The 22,091-nt window shown below is 36.1% G+C and overlaps 1 long non-coding RNA gene across 2 annotated transcripts in view; it reads left to right on the forward strand.

Moving 5' to 3' along the window:
- The window catches only part of LOC141399087 (uncharacterized), a 314,481-nt gene that overhangs the window by 24,847 nt on the left and 267,543 nt on the right, over window positions 1–22,091 (forward strand). For both annotated transcript variants that reach the window (XR_012411765.1, XR_012411764.1), the window contains 2 exons: window positions 19,296–19,934; window positions 20,199–20,693. This is a non-coding gene — a long non-coding RNA (uncharacterized lncRNA). The remainder of the gene's footprint in view (window positions 1–19,295; window positions 19,935–20,198; window positions 20,694–22,091) is intronic.

The raw sequence follows: 22,091 nt of genomic DNA on the forward strand, positions 1-22,091 counted from the left end.
AGAAGTATCTAGAGCATGCATCTGGCAACATCGAGAAGCCAACTAACAACAAACACACAGACGCACACTCGCACCTAGCGAACAACAACAACACACATATACGGGATACAAACACAGAATACAGACATGACGTAATGGACAAAGTAAAGTACAACAAAAACAAATACTGGGCGATAATTGAACGATTATGGCAAAACAAATGGAAACAAAGGCACATTAGTAAGATGTAAAGAACTAGAATGATGAAGATAATTCTACATGGTAGTTGTTGTTGCTTAAATAAAATAACTGCGTAATAAAACGTTACGTTACAATTCAAATTTTTAAATTAACGGAAATTAAACTAAATTAACTTAAACCTATCAGTTACATTCGTAACAATATGTAATATGTTATTAAATATGGGATAACAAGTAAAAATTCAACGAATCGGGGGTACCATAAAAGGGGCTACATCAAAACATAAATCCGTATTGAAAATGTTTTGCAAGAAGATTTTATACGCAGTAAGAAAACGGAATGCAAAATTACAGCCAAGTTGAATTAAAATTATGGTCATGATATTCAAAATACCTTAAATTGGGAGGTACGGTTACATGGGGGCTATATCAAAACGTGGACCTATGTTCATAATTTTTGGTGGAAATATTTTGTGACCACTAGGAACCCTAAGTACCAAATTACAGCTAATTTACTACGAAATTGTGACTTAAATCCTCAAAATACCGAAAATCGGAAGGTACCGTTATATGGGGGGCTATACCAAAACATTAGCCGATATTGTTCATATTTGGCAGATTATTACCCTCAGGTATAAGCTGAGTTTGTGCAAAATTTCGTTTGCAAGTTTTGAATTTCGCGCCACTAGATCACCGCTGCAGCGGTGGTCGAACTTATGAAAATTCTTAACTTTTCACGGTGCTCTTGAAGGAACTTTAAATGGAAGGAGCTTGCACCTGGGAAGTTTTTGCGGATTCTGAAATTACAATGTCCATAGATAAGAAAAATCAAAAAACAAAAAAATCGCCGGAGCGCTTTTTAAATAAATCGCGATTCAAGTTGATGTTTAGGTCACTTTTTTCGCTTTTTTGTTAGGTTCTCACGGTTTGTTTGAAAACCGTAAGTCTTATCGAAATGGCGTAAACATTTTCGATTCACTTTGGCAGTTTTGTTGTGATTTTTTTATTCTTAAAGTAAGCCCGCTTAATCACAGATTTGTTGTTTTCATTTTTTTTAAAAACAACAAGTTTTTAAAGTGGGTGTGGTTAAAATTGATTTATTTAGGGAAGGGCAGAGAATACTAGTTTCATCCAACGTCACTTAGACTCATCAGTTCTCTTTAAAAATAAAAAGTAAATACACATCACAACAAAACTGCCAAAGTGAATCGAAAATAGACACACAGCACGGTGGACGATTTGTTTGTTATTTTCGACAAACTATCAACATATTTATGATGATGCTCTGCATTGTGGAGACGCATAAAAGTGGGAGTAGTTAATTTGGTTTGCATATGCGGATACGAGAGTTTTTGAATGTTTCTTTTGAATTCGCATTTAAAAGAATTCGTCGGTCACATTTATTCTTGAGCTCGAGTCGTCATAAAATTGGGGGAAAAAAAATTGCTTCAATGCAAAGAACTAAGAGAACTGATGAGTCCAAGTGGCGTTGGACATCCACTTTAAAAACTTCTAAAAAATTGAAAACAACAAATCTGTGATTAAGCGGGCTTACTCGTACTTTAAAAATAAAAATGTGAAAATTTTCTACAAAATTGGCTTTAGTAATTTTTTCCTAGGTTATACTGTTTTTGAGATATATAAGTTTATGTTGGGAAATTGCAGTCATGACATTGTTTTATAAGGAGGCGATCCAGTCAATGATTTGTCCCAATTTAAACTTCTATATTTCAATAACGGTAAAACCTACGAAATTATCATAAATGATCATAGCTACAACATATCTTTAGTCGCATTTCGATAGGACTTGCGGTTTCCAAAAAAATCGCGAAAACCTAAAATACCCTAAAAAATGTCATCTTGAATCGAGATTTATTTAAAAAGCGCTCCGGCGATTTTTTTTTTGATTTTTCTTATCTATAGACATTGTAGTTTCAGAATCCGCAAAAACTTCCCAGGTGTAAGCACCTTCCATTTAAAGTTGCTCAAGAGCACCGTGTTTTGTTTTCTGGAAAACAAAAAAGTACTCGTATCAGTCGAGTTTGCCGACAGAGATATACCCTCAGCCTTTGTGAGTTTAGACTTTTATCTTTAGATTGAATGCGGGCTATATAACTAAAATCTTTTTCCTAAAAATTGTGTTGTCAGGGAGTTTAAGAATTCGTTATCTTTTTTGGATGTAGAAAGTTTCCGACAAACTATTGAAACATTTAGGGTATATAACTTCACGATTGTGGGAGATGGGAATAAATGCTTATGTTGTGCTCATAAACTTGATTTCGATAAAAGCGGAAATATTTGCACTATTGTACAGAAGATACCTGAAAGAATAGGCCGACATAGTTCATTTTGGAAGTGGACCTACATAATTTTGGAAGTCATTCCTTTTAATAATTATGTTATTAAGCCGTCATTTTAGCTGGTCACCGTAAGATTTGGGACCATTCCTTACATAAGCATGGACTTATCCACGAAAAATAGAATATCGCTGTAAAAAATACCCTCCTTGCAGTCGAAATGTGCAATGGCTCCTCGAACAGCCATTAAACTACACTTATGTTGAACTTTTGAGAGGGATGTATCTGAAGATGCTGTCCCATAAAGACCCTCTTGATACTTCATATATGTACGTCTGGAAATAATTTTAGGATGTTCAAAGTTTCGGTCAAATCGGATAATTGAAATTTTGTGTTGGAGGTACCTGTGGGAGTGAATCGTTATAATCAATTTTTGAACCTAATATACATATGTCTCATTTCAGGGAAACATTTTGAAGTCTTGTGGGGAAGTGCCCGAAGGAGTGGACCGATACGATTTCAAGTTTGGACAAAATATTGAGAGATCCAAAATTTGGACAAAATCTAGTGATCTGTTCTAGCCAGACAGACGGAAATTGTTTGAAGTTGGTTTCGTCAAAACATATGATTAGTCTAAGACCATTATTTCGAGGAGATACATTTTTATCGATAGCCTAAAGGCTGAGGATACAATATGCAATACAAATTACAGCAGATTTTAATACCATATACCCAATGTTTGAGCATTAATTTCGTTTACGGTTGTTCTCAGCTACAAATTTGTTATTGATAGGAAACAAATCAGATGGGTATATTATTATTAGCACTTTATGATGCACTGTTTCCACAGTGGGCGGCTGCAAACAGCGTCTGTACTCTAAGAAGAGCGGCTGAAACGAGGACGGAAAACTTACAACCCATCAGAAGATAAGGGGAAATCACTGATGTATTATCCCTTGAAAACCATATTACAATGAATGCAGAAACAAACATATGGCCCTCAATCTCCGGTAACTCGAGGGTGCTAAGAATCCCCGGAGGTAAAACTAAAAAGACGCTTAACATTGGTACTTGGAATGTTAGAAGCCTTTATGAGTCAGGCAAATTAAGCAACACAATATCCGAAATGGAAAGACTGAATATAGATATCCTAGGTGTTTGCGAAACCTGGTGGCCGAATGTTTCGGAATTTGTATCCCATGGTGCCAAAATCTTCTTCTCTGGAAATTCGAACAAGAATCATAGGAATGGTGTTGGGATTATCATTAGAGGGAACATTTCCAAAAGCGAGGTAGGATTTTTTCCAAAGTCAGATAGGACCATGATGATCAAAATAAAAGCAAGGCCGCTCAACATCAATATAATTCAAGTATATGCTCCCACATCAGACAGAAGCAATGAAGAAGTAGAAATGTTTTATGAGGAAATAGAAAGTCTTGTTAAGCTTACAAAACCCCATGATATAAATATCATCCAAGGTGATTTTAATGCAAAAGTAGGGAGAGGTGAAGTAACTGGTGTTACAGGACGATATGGATTGGGCGAAAAAAATGAAAGAGGCGAACGACTCATTCAATTCTGTCAAGAATTCAAGATGAAGATAGCAAATACACTTTTCACTCTACCGCCAAGAAAGCTCTACACTTGGAAATCTCCACAAGACAGAATTGGCAACATCATTAGAAACCAAATAGACTTCATTCTTATCAACAGGAGACACTGCTCATCAATAAGGAAGGCCACAACATATCCGAGTGCTGATGTACCATCTGATCATAACCTTTTAATGGCAAAGATACGCATAAAACTAAAAACTCATACTAAAAAGGCACAAAGTAAAAAACTTGACTTAGGAAAACTTCAAAACCAAACACTAAAATCGGATGTATGTATGTACAAGAATAAATACAGAGCTGAATAATGTCGACAGCGAAGATATAGAAAATATATGGAATAATGTAAAGAATACTATAAACTCAATAGCCAGAAACACCCTAGGCAATTTTATAAAACCAAAGACCAAAAATTGGATGACTCAAGAAATCCTGCAGCTAATGGATGAAAGAAGAGCATTTAAAAATAAAGATTACGAAAAGTACTGGGAACTAAATAGAGAAATTCAAAGGGAGATACGTAACGCAAAAAATAATCACCTAAATACTCAATGTCAGGAAATTGAAAGACTTATGAGCCTACATGACGATTTCAACCTGCATAAGAAATTGAAAGAAGCATCTGGACAATATAGGAATACAAATCCATCTATCCTTTTCAATAACAACAATGAACCGGTCTTTGAAATTGCAGAGAAGAAACATATCTGGAAAGAATATATCCAAACACTATTTAAGGATGATAACAGATCAAGCTACGTTAACAATGCACCAGATTATATGACAGGAAACAGCATCACAAATAATGAAGTAGAATCAGCAATAAAATCCCTTCGAGATGGAAAAGCTACAGGACCTGATGAAATTCCAATTGAATTATTAAAAATGCTAAATAACAGCAACATTGAGCTACTGACAAAACTGTTTAACTACATCTACGATACTGGTATATACCCACAGGATTGGCTAAAATCCACCTTCATAACAATACCAAAAAAACCCCATGCCAAAAAATGCAATGACTATCGTCTCATTAGTTTAATGAGTCACGCTCTTAAAATTTTTCTTAAAATTATCCATAAGAGAATATATGAGAAATGTGAAAAGGAAATGGGAGAAACTCAATTTGGTTTTAAGGAAGGAAAGGGAACCCGTGAGGCTTTATTCTGCATACAAATACTCGTTCAAAAATGTAGAAATGTCCACAAAGACGTATTTTTATGCTTTATAGATTACGAAAAAGCATTCGACACTGTGCAGCATGATAAGCTCATGGAAATTCTCACAGCAATTGGAATCGATGAGAAAGAGATAAGGTGTATTAAAAGCTTGTACTGGCACCAGACTGCCCAAGTCAACATAAATGGAGATTTATCTGAAGATGTAGCAATATCTAAAGGAGTTCGACAAGGATGCATTTTATCCCCACTACTCTTCAATATTTACTCCCAAAAAATTTTTCACGAAGCAGTAGGTGGCATCCAAGAAGGTATATTGATAAACAACAATTACATAAATAATATCAGATATGCTGATGACACTACATTAATATCCGACAGCATATCAGGCCTACAAAATCTTGTTGATAGACTAACATCAAGTAGTGAGTTGTATGGTCTAAAAATAAACACCCTCAAAACAAAATTTATGATAATAAGTAAGAACAACGCTCACAACGAGTTGATTTTAAAAATACAAAATTTCCATATTGAGAGGGTACAAAGTTTCAAATATCTGGGAGTTTTGCTAAATGATCAATGGGACTACTCAAAAGAAATCAAATGTCGCATAGAAATGGCAAGAGATGCATTTCATAAATATAAAAAAGTTCTAATAAGCCATGATATAAATGTTGCAACAATATCTCGTTTAATAAAAGCGTATATATGGCCAGTCTTGTTATATTCAGTCGAAGTGTGGACGTTAAAAGCGGCAGATATCAAACGACTCGAAGCATTTGAGATGTGGGTATACCGTCGAGCACTAAAAATACCATGGGTCCTGCATGTATCAAATACTGAAGTATTGCGAAGAATGAATACAACAAGAGAATTATTAAACAACATAAAGAAACGGAAAACGGCATATCTAGGGCACATTATGCGAAACCGTAAATACATCATTCTCCAGGAAATACTACAAGCAAACATAGAAGGAAGACGTACCAGAGGAAGAAAAGAGATGCAATGGATTCAAAATATCCAACAATGGACAGAATTCCAGAACGCCGAAAATTTAATAAGCATAGCGAGAAATAGAGATATATTTTCCTATTTTGTTAATAATTTATAAACACATAAACATGTAATTTTTTTGACAATTGTAATATGATCGCTAACATTCGAAAATCGAATAAGCAATAAAGAAGAAGAAGAAGATGCACAATAAATGTTTCTCCATTATTTTCTCCTACTATTTAGCAACAATTTGATATAAAATCGGAATACACAATTTTGATTAAGGCAGTAAAACAATTTTCCAACTGGTTTTCGAAATATACTTCAGGAAAAACACTTGATATGTCGTACATTTCGTCTAATAGACATTTCATTTCATGCACTTCTACTCCGCACAATACTGAACTTATAATTTTTTTGAATACAGAATGAGTTTAAAACCTTTGTATTCATTACAGAATTCCCCAAGGCCCCCGCCCTGCGTCCCTGACGCACGATAACTCTTGAAGGGAGTAACCGATTTGGTCCATATTTTGCACATCGTGAAATTTCTACTAGACTTAGATGAGGTTCTAATATGGACTCAATCGGTAAAACACAAAACAAAATTTCGGAAAAGTTCAGTTTAGGACCTGCTCTCGAATCGCCTTGGTTTTTGTTGTAGCAACTTGTATTCACTGTCCCTTATACGAAGGTACAAGTTTCATCTGGGGCAAGTCCATACTTCCTGAGAAAATAGCCTGAAAGTTGCAAAAAAACTCCTATGACACCATGTGTACTGGTTGGAGCGTTAGATAACTCTCGAACGGATATGCCGATTCCGTCCAAAATTTGGCCTTCGTAATATTGTGTCCAAGCATGGTTTAAATTCGAAGATAAGCCATATCGGACCACTCCTTCAGGTACCTCCCCCACAAAATTTCAAAAATTTTCGGAAAAATTGTGCGCACGATAACTCTTGAAGGGTGTGACCGATGTAATCCATACTGTGCACATCCTAATATATCTACCAGATATAGATCAGGTTCGAATATGGACTATATTTTTCTACTCCTTCTGGTACCTCTCACACAAAATTTCGGATAAGTTCACTTTAAGACCTGCTATCGAATCACTTTGATTTTTGTTGAAGCGATTTGCATTCGCTACCTCCATTACGACGGTAAAACCTTTTTCAGGGGCAAGTCCATATTTCTTAGGAAAACAGCACGAAAGATGTCACCATATATGGCGGTCGGAGAGCACGATAACTCTCGACCTGTTCAACCGATTTGGTCCAACATTTGGTCTTCGTCATATTGTATCCAAACTTAGTTTCATGGGGCAATAATCCACGTTTTTTGTCGACAAGTTCAAATGTCCAAAAAGGACCACAAAATTCTGAAGATATCATAAATACATTCGATCTGTCCGTAGGTGAAAGTTTCACTTCACATTGGTTGATGGTATATATCTGTCGGCAAAGCCGACTGACACTTTTTTACTTGTTTTATATATAAACCTTGAAATTAGCCAATATTTAGGGTCACTACTTGCTCTAAAGTAATTAGTAGTCTTTGTTATAATTTGATTAATTACGTCTGACAGTGAAGTAGTTAGACCTATCTACCTCACATACGCCTAAATAAGCTGAACATTTTTAAAATTTCTTTTATCACCTTTAAAAATACTGTTAATTACAAAAACTAAGGATGTTTTCATAGGACATGTAGGCACTTACTGCAGTTATTGTTTTAGTGCAGTCATAGGCTGAATGTATTTACCTGTCGACAAAGACACCTGATTTTTGTCTCTTCAATATTGCTTCCCTTCTTGCCTTAAATAACCTCTTAATTCTTGAACCTGTTTTCTTTTTGGCAACAATTGCCAGAAAAAACAAGAGGGGAAGCAACAGTAACTGTTGCAATCTGCTTGCTGTCTTCATAAGCTGGTGATGCTTATCGTGACACCCCAACGCCATCAACATTCCACCTATGCTGCTGATATATGATAATGTATTACCCTCATTCCGGTCTACTTGGTTTACTTTTTTTTCCTTTGCCTTAGATTTGTGTTGGAGGTATATTTTTTGTCTCTTTTTTTCAACGTTTGTTGGCCTCCGTAAATCTTGTAAATTTCTTGACATTAATTATCATTGAGTCATATACATACAAATACATCTACATATCTACATACTAAGTAGGTATATGTGTGATAATATGCCTCTGCATGTGAGATTCCAAGGGCTCTTTGGGTTTTTTTTTTGTCAACCAACCAAAAGAAGAGGCACAGAATTTTGCAAAAATGTTAAAGGAAGGGATTTGTTAATTCCTTATTTTCACCTTTTTCGGTTACTTCTGTAACATTTTGGGTGAATAGGAAATACATATTTTAAAGAGGTTCCACTTGAGTTTTGTTTTTGGAATTGCTAGGGTGGTGGTTGGAATTAATAAAGCAGGTTTCCTTTCACTTCAGTTATTTGAAAATGTTTGTTTTTATAGCAGCTTGGAACCTACGTAGAAGCATAGGTTTGATACTGGGTTGGCACTTGCAGGCCGTAACACTATGGTTTCAGGTCAGTCCGGTAAGAAAGAAACCGCTGCCGTGGTATTTGAAAACATTTAGTTAGGAAAATCATAACATAACAACAGCCATAGGACTACAAATTCTGTGTGTAGGTGCATTAGCAGGGCAACGTAAAGCACCTTTGTATGATCCACCTCCCTACTATTTTTTACTATTAATATTCACTTATTCTTTTCTCACTTCCTTCGTCTAAAAAAAATCCGCCTTTAAATACTTTTTAATGCAAATCACAATGAAGAAAAAAGTCGAAGTTTGAAGCACCCCCATCCACCTGCCATTACATCCTTAAAAACATTAACGAACGACAAGGACATCATGACCCGGAAGTACATAACAGCAACAACAACAACGACGACGACAAAAGCAGCAGCATACATTAATGACGAAGAAAATGTTAATTAGCAATTAATAGAAACTTCACTCGGCATAAAACGAGAAAAGGAGGGAGAGAGCGCAGCAGCTTATTCTAATTTATTGGAACAGAACGAAGCAACGTTCTTATAGAATTAAGTTTTTATGTTCTTGTTCATGTGTTGTTTTTGTTGTTAAGTAAATACATGTCGTGTTATATAAAAGATTTATTATTGCCACTTCAGTTGACAAAGCCCAAAACGATTCTTTTGTTGTTGGCCTCTTTAAGCGGGCACACATGGAGGATGTCTTCATCAATAACCATTAATGCTGGTCAATGACCATTATTGGGATTTATTGGCGTAAGAAATATGGTATAACAAGTGGGACATAGGAATCGCATAAATGGAGAATTTTAACAAAACTGTTAGTATTGCAAAATTTTTCTGATCGCTATCATGATTTCATTCCGGCGAAGGGAATTTTCAATTGGTTTTTCAGATTTTGGAAACGATGCCTTTTTTTAGCGAAAACCCGAACTCTTTAAGGGTCTAGTATTCTCAAATAAATGAGAATTACACTCACTTTTCGGTTTTTCCAAAAATATCAGAACAAAAATATTTGCAAACAACTATCAGCACGTATCACCTAAGAAATCATTGAGTTCTGTAAGTTGACAAAAAAAAAAAAAAAAAAAAAAAAAACAACAAAACATCACCGCAGTTGCCTGTGAGTGAGGTTGTTGGAATTTATTTGAAATTCCCCTTCGCATGCCATGTTGAAGTTTCAATCTGATTAAATTGTTTTTAATTGTATTACCACAATGGCTTAAACTTCTTCATTACTTTCCGTCTCTGTAACATCGACCAGGTTCGACCACAAAAATTCGGATAAGTTCAGATTAGGACCAGCTCTCGAATCGCTTTAATTTTTGTTGCAACAAATTGTATTTTTGCCCCCCATACGACTGTACAAGTTTTATCAGGAGCTAGTCCATACTTCCTGACAAAAAAGCCTGAAAATGCAAAAGCCCTTATGACACCATGTGTAGTGGATGGAGCACAAGAAAACTCTCGAACGGATCTACCTATTCGGTCCAAAATTTGGCCTTCGAAATAAATTGTCCAAACATAGTTTAAATTCGATGATAAGCCATATCGACCTACTCCTTCAGGTACCTCCCCCACAAAAGTTGAAAAATGTTCGGAAAAATTGTGCGCACGAGAACCCTTGAAGGGAGTGACCGTTTTGGTCCATACTGTAGACATTCTAATATATTTATCAGATATAGATCAGGTTCGAATATGGTCTATATTTGTCCACTGCTTCGGATAACTTACACACAAAAGTTTGGATAAGTTCACTAGAATCACTTTGATTTTTGTTGAAGCAACTTGCATTTACTGCCTGCATGACAACGGTAAAAGTTTTTACCAGGGGCAAATCCATACTTCCTGAAAAAATGGGCCGAAAGCTGTAAAGACCGGCAAAGGTGCCATGTGTAGTGGAGGCAGCGCACTATAACTCTCCAAGGGATAAACAAATTCGATTCCAAATTTAGCAGTCGCAATATTTTGCGCAAAACTAAAAGTAGTTCTAAGATGGGCACTATGATAACTCTCGAAGGCAGTAACCGATTTGGTCCATACTTTGCACATCGTAATATTTCTAAGAGACATAGATCCGGATAGAATATGGACTATTTACGTCAACTCCTTCGGGTACCTCCCACACAAAATTTCGGAAAAGTGCAGTTTAGGACCTCCTCCCGAATCGTTTTGATTTTTCTTGCGACAGGTTGCACTCAAGGCTTCTATTACGATGGTAGACATTTTTTGAGTGGCAAGTCCATACATACAAGCACCACCAACCAAGCGCACGACTACTCTCTAATCGAATACTGTGTTTGTCCACACTTTGCATATCGTCATATTTCTTCTGCCTTTGATAGGCTTGTTATTCTAGAGCGTTGACCAACGAATTACTTAAGCAGCATTAATTCCTAAGCACGTTTGATGCTTGAGCACTTTTCTGTGAGTAGAGTTTTGGTGTAAAACTAATGGTGGTGGTTTTGGGTCTGCTGCTAATTTTGTAAGCAGTCTTGACCATCAGGGATCTAGAGGTTCGCGTTTGTACCTTCGCATATCCCTCTAGACCTTGATTTTTCCTGACGTGTCTGGGTGGGAAATCCCTGACAATAGACGATAAAGTCTACGCGTGGTCGTGAAGATGGCCCACTTTTGTCATAAGGAAAGACCCTGTTGCAGTCCTCAGGGCGGCATTCTGGTGGGCTAGAATATTTGTCCACCAGTGTGGCCACATAACTTACACATACAGAGACGACAGACCGGCCTATTGCTTTATAGGTGGTCAACAATGTTTCTTTGTCAGCACTCCAATTGCTGCCGATCGGTGACTTGAGGATCTTGTTCCTATTTCTAATATTGCCGCAAATACCAGTGACTTGCACGAACGACATAAACATGCTATCAAACGTTACACCCAATATTGTGGACGATCGGTATTAGGACTCAATCGAGCCTCATTTCAGCCGTCCATGTGGTGAAAAGTGTGGGTGTAGATTTTGCGGCCGATATTTTCATATTTCTTTAAATTCACTCTGTGGAAATTCAGCTTCTTTCAAACTCGGCTGGTGGGAAGTCTTCTCTATGTCCACGAACAGAATGCCACCATGAATTCTCGATCGCACGGTCAGTTCACTTTAAGTCCTCGACTAATATTTTTGGATAGGGCGTGTAATGCTGTTGTTATACTGTCCAATATAATGCTGTTGTTGTACTGCCTTTAGAATCTTTCGTATTGGCCAGTTGCTTAAGCATTGCCGTTCAGATTCCGTATGGGCCCAACGATGATGACTTTATGTTTCGGGTGGCATCTACAACATCGCTCATCATAAATTATGGGCCAAAACAGTCCTCTCGCTTTATCACTTTCGGGGTTCTCTATAAACTGCAACTTTAAATAACATGCACACATATTTGGGTATGTCACTGTCATTCCGTAGATTTGCCTACAATTTCTTCCAATTGCTTCAAGTGGTCTAGCCTTTTGTCATTAATAGGCGAGCATTAAGCGGTTGACTTTAAGAGTAAGTTCCCTAACCTTTGGGCCTTCAGGGTTCGTACGACGAAGCTCATCGCGCTCTTTTGCTAGTCCCGTCGCCTCTATTTCGCTCTAATTTCGGATAATCGATCAGCAAGAATGTAGTGAGCAGCGGCAGTTACGACGATGTCCAGCAAAATTCTATCAGTTACTTGAGTATCTGATGGATTGGGCAGGTCTCTAAAGCAAAATTCTTCGAAACCTTTCCAATCAGCTTTTTCATGGTTCACAAAGAAAAATAGGTCAGAGGGCTGACCTGTAAACGAAAACGATGATAGGAAGGATGGTCTGAGTCAAATTAAATGACGGACTCGTAGGAACGTCATTGTTTACCGTGCAAAATATGGAGCTATCAATTTGCGCTCGGAAAAGCGATCTAATATCAGCAATATAACGCAGCGTACTATTTATCGGAACTATTTATCGGAAATATGTACACATTAAACATCTCTACCTTGGAGGATTCCCCATTCTATGTATGGATCACTAGAGTCAATCTAGACAGGCATGTACTGGACAGGCTGGTGTTTTTTGTACGATCCTTCCACAGCACACCAGCTACATGTGAGGATGACCTTTGTTTCTCGGAGGCCATGATGTTTATTCGACTCTTAAAGTCAACAGTTTCGATGTTTTTGGTGCTGCGAGTGTTGCGATAACGATGATGAATCCGACGATGAAGTTCGAGACACACTGGGAGACGTTTTGGCAACATAACTCCTGTCCTGGAGGCGACTAAGACCAGGACAGCCTCGAAAGTGCAACCATTACACTGTGCAACATTTTTGAGCCAATCGCGTGCAAACAACTTCTGTCCAGAATTTTATGAAAGTAGAGGACCAATAGGCAAAAACCATATTTGGGTTTTGTTTTCTTAGATCGTGTTCGGTTTTTATGGCCTCATCTATACATGGTTAAATATCGAATTTTTAAAACAAATCGGGGATGTATCTCTGAAACCAATACTAATCTTGTTTTTACATCTGCAGCAAACTTGTAGATAAGAGCAAGAAGAAAATATTTGGAGGAATAGTGAACTCGAAAAACTGCATCTATTGCCTCAAATTTTATAATATATCTAAAAATTCTATAATATGAATATTTCGCAGCGTATCTCCCAAAATGTTAAATTCTTCTTAATGTTACCTTTTGGGAAAACATTCTCTGGAATGTAATACATAACTCTTCAGAACATTATATTGTCGCCTTGTTTATAGCAAACTTTTCAACAACAATTTGGTAAATATTTCAATAATTAATTGAAATCCCCAACATGAGAATAAACAGCCTGTGTGAACATTGTTTGAAATAAGTTTTGTAAAAGGTATGTTATGAAATACCCCTTAAACAACGTGATATAACAATTTTAGAGTTTCGGAATGTTCTGAAGAATTGATGGTCACATTATTTGGAACATTTTTAGAAAGGCTACTGGTTTCAAATTCCAACAGTTTAGTTGTTACTGACCAGAATTTCAGAAATTATGTAAACTTTTCTATATTTTAACGAGTTTGATGCGCTAGATGCAGCTTTTCCTAGTTCATCTGTTTGACACATAAGTTCTACTACTTTAGGGCTACAATATTGCTGAAGACTACAAAGCAAAATTCTTATTAGCTTCGGAGAAAAAGGTCCGATCACTGGAAAAAAGGCTCATTTTAGGTCGGTTTAATGAGGCCATGAAATCTAAACCCGATCTAAGAACACAAAACCCAATTAAGGTTTTTGTAGTCTCAATATGTACTTTCAGAAAATGCCCATTAGATGTTGTTTGCATTTCCAGTGTTGCACAGTGTTATCTACATCCATTACATCTCACCGATGTTGACATTGGCGGGATGCGATTCAGGCAAACGAAATTGATGCATGGTCCGGGCTTCTTCTCTATTCCATTACGGACCAAAAGTTCTTTGAGCAGGAACTTCGTATAAAAGTTCATTTACACAAACACATATTTGTTGAGGGGACGGCCACTGGCAACAGAACTGATGCATGGTCCGGGCTTCGTTTCTATTCCGTTACGGATCAAAAGGTCTTTGAGCAGGAATTTCGGTATAAAAATGTAATTTACACAAACACATATTTGTTGAGGTGACGGCTACTGGTAACAGATTCCTCTGAGTCAAACCGGTAGCAGTGGAATTGAATGGGTTACTATAGTATTTGTTGGTGGATAATATCGTCCACGAAAAAAACTGCCTAAAATTGTCTTCATGACAATCACAAGGACTTTGCTGGCAAAATCAAAACTATCCTCGAACAGGCCTTAAAGTGTACTTAAGCGAAAATGTTCAACTATTGTTAGGCAGGTTTCCGAAGGTGTTGTTCGATATAGAACTTCTTGGTAGAAATATACTGTAATTTGGCCAAATCGGATATTTAATTAGTAAGTTATCGAGTTCATTAGTTATTTTAGATAGTGCGGGAGGAACATTGCATCATTGTATCAATATGCAAAAATTATACAGGACAACCTACTGCTAGAATTTGCATATTTCACTTTTGCGAAACATGTTAAAAGTTTTGTGTGGAAGGTACATGAAGGAGTTGACTATATTCGAACCTGATGTATGTCTGTTAGAAATGTTACGATGTTAAAGCGGTTACTCCCTTCGAGAATTGTTGTGTTGATCAAGTAGCCAGACAGATAGACAGACAGACGGTCGGGCGGATTGATATTTTATCAATGAGACACATTGCTGTTCGTGACAAGTTATATATGTAATAGGCTAGACCTATAAATAAATTCCACACCCTGTCCGCCTGTCCGTCTATATTGTAATTTGGTATAGTATTGTCATTTGGTATATTATTGTAATTTGGTATAGAAGTTGCCATTACCCTACAATATTTGGTATTGAAAATTGGGAGGTACGTTTTGATATAGCCTTATATAACGGTACCTGCCGATTTTAGGTATTTTAAAGGTTTTAACCACATTTTCACACCGAAATGGCCATTTTAAGTCTTCTTTGGGCTACAAAATGTTCTTCCAGAAATTTTTCGGTATATGTCCACCTCTTCATATAACCTCCACAAAACGGTGCATCCCGAATTTCAGTATTTTAAAGGTTCTGGCCTAAATATCCTACAGAAATAATGGAAATTTGGTATTTGGACCTCAATAGGGGTACAAAATATTCTAGAAGAGAATTATCAGTATAGCTTCACATCTTCATATAGCTCCCATAGAAGCGTACCTCCCAGTTTTCGGTATTGTGAAGGTTATAGAAGCGTAGCTCCCAATTTTCGGTATTTTGAAGGATATGACCCACCGTTGGGGGTATAAAATATTCCAGAAGATAACTATCAGTATAGGCCCACGGATTCTGAAACTACAATATTCATAGATGAGAAAAATAAAAAAGCAAAAAAAACCAGTAAGGAAAGGATCAAAGTCGGGCGGGGCCGACTATATAATACCCTACACCACTGTGAATATGTAAAATATAAATCGGAGCTATATCCAGATCTTAACCGATTTTGATATAATTTGGCACATTTATTTCCAGACCGAATTCAGTCACACATTTCAAATATCATTGAAATCGGACTTATATATCGTGTTTGGAGCTGAAAATACACGAAATCGGCCGAAAATATATATGGGTGCTACATCCAAATCTGAACCGATTTCGATATAATTTGGCACATTTATTTCTAGACTGAAATCGGTCACACATTCCAAATTTCATCGAAATCGGACGTATATAGCGTGTTTGGTGCAGCAAATACGTAAAATCGGGCGAAAATATATATGGGAGCTATATCCAAATCGGAACCGATTTCGATATAATTTGGCACACTTATTTCTAGACCGAATTCAGTCAAATATTCCAAATTTTATCAAAATCGGACGTATATAGCGTGTTTGGTGCAGCAAATACGTGAAATCGGGCGAACATATATATGGGAGCTATATCCAAATCTGAACCAAATCAGCCCGGTGGAAACACTTTTTACTAAATTTCGACATAATTTGGCTCAATTTAAGTGGCGAAATTTCGTGGCCACTGGAAACCACATATGCAAAATTTCAGCTAGTTCAAGCAAAAAATGTGGCTAAGATCCCCAATATACCTTAAATCGGGAGGTATCGTTATATGGGGACTATACCGAACCGTGGACCTATCTTGACAATTTTTAGTGGAGCAATTTCGCGGCCATTGAGTACCTCAAATGTAAAATTTCAGCTAGTTTGGGCAACAAATGCGGCTAAGATCCTTAAAATACCTTAAATCGGGAGGTACTGTTATATGGGGGCTATACCAAAACTTGGACCGATATAGCCCATCTTCGAACTTGATCTTCCGACGGCTAAAAAAATGGTATTCCCCAATTTTCAGGGAAATCGGTCAACAAATGCGACCTGTATGTTGCGAACGGACGGACGGACATGCATAAATCGACTCAGAAAGTGATTCTATGTATATCCCTAGAAGGAACTATGTGTCTATTTCGCTTCCTTTTGTATGTTACATACAAATGCACTAACACATAATACCCCTTACCACATAGTGGTGTAGGGTATAAAAAATCGCCGGAGCGCTTTTTAAATAAATCGCGATTTAAGTTGATACTTTTAGGGGTTTTTTAGGTTTTCACTATTTTGCTTGGAAACAGCTAGTCCTACCGAAATGGGAGTAATGAAAATGTTGTAGCTATGAAAATGCTCTACATGATTTGGCTTTATGATTGTTTTGTATGTTTTACAGTTATTGAGATATAGAAGTTAAAATTGTATCGAAGTTAAAACTGTATCGCTACCTTATAAATCAATCTCATACATGGAGCGCCTTAACTAACTTTAAGTGAAAACCACTTACTCTTGGAAGTTTTTGCGGATTTTGTAACAGCAATGTTCATATGTGAGAAAAATCGAAAAACAAACAAAAAAAATCGCTGGAGGGATTTTTAAATAAATTGCGGTCAAATTTCATTTTTAGGTTTATTTTAGGTTTTCGCGATTTTGTTTGGATACCGCAAGTCCTATCGAAATGGAGCTAAAGAAAATGTTGTAGCTGTGAAAATTCTCTAGAGGATTGACCCTTATGATTTGTTCCTAGGTTGATATATAGATGTTCAGGTCGGGTGCCACCGTGGTGCAATGGTATGCACGCCCGCCTTGCACGCAGAAGATCGGGGGTTCGATTCCCCGGCCAGGCAACATCAAACAATTTTCAACGGTGGCAAAATACCCCTCAGTAATGTTGGCGACATTTCCTGAGTATTTTAGCCTTGAAAAATGTCTCCATAATTGGTGTCTTAAGACACACCGTTCGGACTCGGCGATAAACAGTAGGTCCCATATCATTGAGCTAAATATGAATCGGGGTGCAATCATTGATATGAGAGAAGTCTCCCTTGTCCTGTATGGGATGTTGTGGAACAATGTTTTTGTTTTGTTCATGTTTTTGTTTTGTTCATGTTCAGGTCACATGTTTAGCCTTTTTGTTAAGTTTTCACGATTTGATTAAAAACGGTAAGTCTTATGGAACTGGAACTAGAGAGAATCTTTTAGCTGTGAAAATTCTCTATAAGATTGGCTTTCAAAATTTGTTCCTAGGTTGTACCATTTTCGAGATATATAAGTTTAAGTTGGGAAATAGATGTTCAAGTCACATGTTTAGCAATTTTGTTAAATTTTCACGATTTGATTGAAAACGGCAAGTCTTATCGAAATGGGACTAGAGAGAATCTTTTAACTGTGAACATTCTCTACAAGATTGGCTTTCGTAATTTTTTTCTAGGTTGTACCATTTTCGAGATATATATGTTTAAGTTGGGAAAATGAAGTCATGACAATGTTTTATAAGAAGGCGATACAGTCAATGCATTGTCCCAATTTGAACCTCTATACCTCAATAACGGTAAAACCTACGAAATTATCATGAAGGTCAATCATGTAGAAAATTTCCATAGCTATAATTTTTTTTAGTCCTATTTCGATAGGGCTTGCGATTTCCAAGCAAAATCGTGAAAACCTAAAAAACCCCTATAAAATGTCAATTTAAATCGCAATTTATTTAAAAAGTGCTCCTGCGATTTTTTTTTTGTTTTTTGATTTTTCTCATCTATGAACATTGTAGTTTCAGAATCTACAAAAACTTCTCAAGTGTAAACACGTTCCATTTAAAGTTGCTTCAAGAGCTTCGTGCGTTCCCTCTCATTTTTGGTAGTATTCAACCGGAATAACTGAATTGGGATCGTCCTCATTCCATTGAACTTTCTGCAAGGGAGTAAAATCATCCCAGTAATTTTCATTTGCTTCCTCCATAGTTTATCGAATGAAAAGTTGTTAAATTTTCTTTTGTTTTTGTAACAACTACAAAACAAACAAATTAAATTGTTGTAAAATAAACAATGAGTAAAATTGTTAAAAAGTTACAGAATAGGCCCCCTGGATATTTGTGGAGCAGATTCACAGGTCAAATGTTTGCGAGAGTAGTTAACATTCAACTTTTTTCTGGCGTATCCACCCAAGTTTTTATGTTCACACTTTCTTCTCTACACATTTAATGTTACCATACAAACATATGTTTCCACAAACATTATAGAAGGGAAAAGGCAGATTCTCTCACATGAGTATGTGAACCTTGATTCATCTTAGTTTAATTATAAGGGACGTACTTTTTGTCTACCAGACGACTTGAGAGAAGTATTACTTGGCAGAATTACTCAGAAAATGTGGCTTACATTACGCTGGTAAGTTTTTACTAGCGATAAAAAGGGGACTAATTCCAGGCCTAACCAAGATCGGGACTTTGTCATGTTAAATCCAATCAAGTCCGTTGCTATTATCCCAGTCTCTGAATATTGCAGTATTTTTTTTTGTCATAACTACGTGAACACAATGAACATTTTTGCCGTATACACAACCGTGTATTTTTATTAATTTCTATTTTAAATTTATTGCATTATCCTATGTGCCATTATTGTAAACAAAAATTTTAATAAATATTTTCCTTTCAATTAAATTTTATTTTCCAGATAATTCGATTGCTGTTGAAGTGAAGATAAGCATGCAGTTGACATAAGCTACGGTGTGGATAATTAATCTTCATAACAATTAATTTGCAGCAGAATAAATTATAATTACAACAAAAAATAGTGACAAAATTTTAGTGACAGTTTGTGGGTTCTGTGCAATAATATTGAAATTAAACAACAAAAATATATAGCATAAAACAACAAATTTAAATAAAAATAATTAAACAAATGATAAAGTTTAACATATCAATAAAACCGCCAAGCTAATACAACAACAAAACTATAATAAAAAATCAAATAGATAAAAAAATTAATTAATTTCAAATAATAATCCCTAACAACCCAAAAGACAAAACCATAACAAATTAATTACAAAATATGTAAATAGAATTTTAACAATAACAACAACAGCAACAACTAAATTCAATTAAGTTTTTTAATTACTGCAATTATGATTCTGTCTGAATAGAAAACAGCAGTGAGTGTTAATAGAATAGCCAGCAATTTAGAGTTGATAAACACAACAAAAAACCCCGACAACTATAAACAAAGGTTTGAAAATAAAAAAGTTTATTCAACAAATCCACAAGCAGAGAATGAATGGCCTATTGTGTTTACACATCTATTTCACGAATATAAGTGAGTGAGCGTGTCTCAATGTTTGTTTTGCATACAAAAATCATCATTGGCATATTTTCAAAAAATAAATCTAAATTGAAATAATAAACAATATCCAATTCAGTTTTATATTTGGCCAATAATAGTTTTGAAATGTGCAACAAATTTCAATAATTACCTGTAAAGCAAAAACAAACAAACAAACAAACAAATAAATCTTGTCTTCTCCACAAAAAACGTCAAAGTGTATCTTTTTTTCTCATCCCAAACATATGGGTCTATTAGCCAAGCAATAAAATATCCAGCTAATCCTCGTAGCCGACATCACACCAAACTTCACCTCACCTCACCACCCAACTAAATGTAAATCTCAATGCAACTATTCTTCCCATTTGCAATAATAAAGCAATAATCTTCAACAAAGGCAAGCCGGCAAGCAATAGTATCATCGCCATCGTCATCATCGTCAGCAACCAATCAACTGAAAAGCAACAGCAGCAAATTGTAATTGTAATAAATTTCCACGTTAATTGTTTTCATTTTTGTTTCCCGGCAACGTGCAACAAATAGAGAACGAACTACTGCAACAGTCGTGCTGTAGCAACAACATCATCACCATCAGCATCTGTATTACAATAACAACAAAAATATAAACAAACAGTGAAAGGCAGCATCAGTAGCAGCAGCAACAGGCGTCGTAGTAGCAACAATAAGAACAAATTACAAATTAATAATCAACAACAAAAAAAACAACTAATAAAAGTTTTATTACAAATTAAGGTGAGTAATGGCCAAAAAGAAAATTATTTTGTTTAAAGAATTTATTGTTGTAAAAATGCCAGTGTAAATTTAGTTTGGGAATTTTGTAAAGTATTGCTTTGCGTTGTTGTACATAGAATACCTATGGTTGAGGAGGAGGATTTTTAACGTGTTTAATCTGTCAGACTTTGCGTATTAAAAGTCTTTTCACAAGGTCTGATATAAGACCAGAAGATCTTTCATATGAAATACCAGAAAGTCTTCCTTTATAAGATCATGAGGTCTTCCTAAGCAATATGTCCTCTTATTGCACGGTGCTCTTGAAATAACTTTAAATTGGAGGTGCTTACAACTGGGAAATTTTTGCGGATTCTGAAACTACAATGTTCATAGATGAGAAAACTAAAAAAAAAAAAATCGCCGGAGCGCTTTTTAAATAAATCGCGATTCGACTTGACATGTTTAGGGGTTTAAGGTTTTCACGATTTTGCTTGGAAACCGAAAGTTCTAGCGAAACAGGACTAAAGAAATTGTAGAATTGTAGCTATGAAAATTCTCTGCAAGATTGACATAGAAGTTCAAATTGGGACAATGCATTGACTGTATCGTCTCCTTATAAAACAATGTCATGACTGCAATTTCCCAACTTAAGGGGGTATCATCAGTTGCGCTGGCCAAAAAACTCAATTTTCATAATTTTTTTCTGAGAAAACTACCAATATTTTTAGGTAAATCTTTTATTCCTGTGAAAGAGCACATCTTAAACTACCTTTGGAATTTTTGTTGTTGAAAAATATTGCACAGTTTTGTGGTAAATGGCTACCTGCGAAAGTATTATTTCGGTTTAAAAGAATAAACAATGTATTTTTGGTAAAATTACAAGGAGTCATATATTCCCGGTCCATACAGGAGCTCTTCCGCAGACGATGCAGCTTTTAAAATGGAAATTTGGTGTTGCCTTCACAACATTCTTCCTTCACGAGTGCACTCGGCCGCACGGCTCTCTGCCAGTGCAATTCGTGCCTGGTCGATTTTTAGCATATTCCTGTGCGTTTTGTCTACAGGTCACTCCGATCGAGCTCAAATAAAAAAACAATGATTTTGTACCTTCCTTAAAAAGACCAATCTCAATGTAAGCTGCTAAATTCACAACGAGTGCTTCACTTGAAAGGATTTTGGGGCTATTTTCGATGCTATTTTGATTGAAGCGGCCGACGCATCTTTCTTTAGGTCTAATAGCATCCAAAACATTTGATGGAAGTGGTCTGTATGAAAGCCTCTTTTCTTACCCGAGCCCGTTGAAATGAACACCACGAGTCTTCACCGGTTGGACATCTCTCGTGACGTGGATTTTTATCGCTGGAATTGTAAAGATCAAATGTCGCCCATATTACCTCATGCATATCGTGAATTGAATTG

The sequence above is a fragment of the Musca autumnalis genome, unplaced genomic scaffold (assembly GCF_047663935.1).
Source record: "Musca autumnalis isolate F117 unplaced genomic scaffold, ASM4766393v1 scaffold_3, whole genome shotgun sequence".
NCBI lineage: Eukaryota > Metazoa > Arthropoda > Insecta > Diptera > Muscidae > Musca > Musca autumnalis.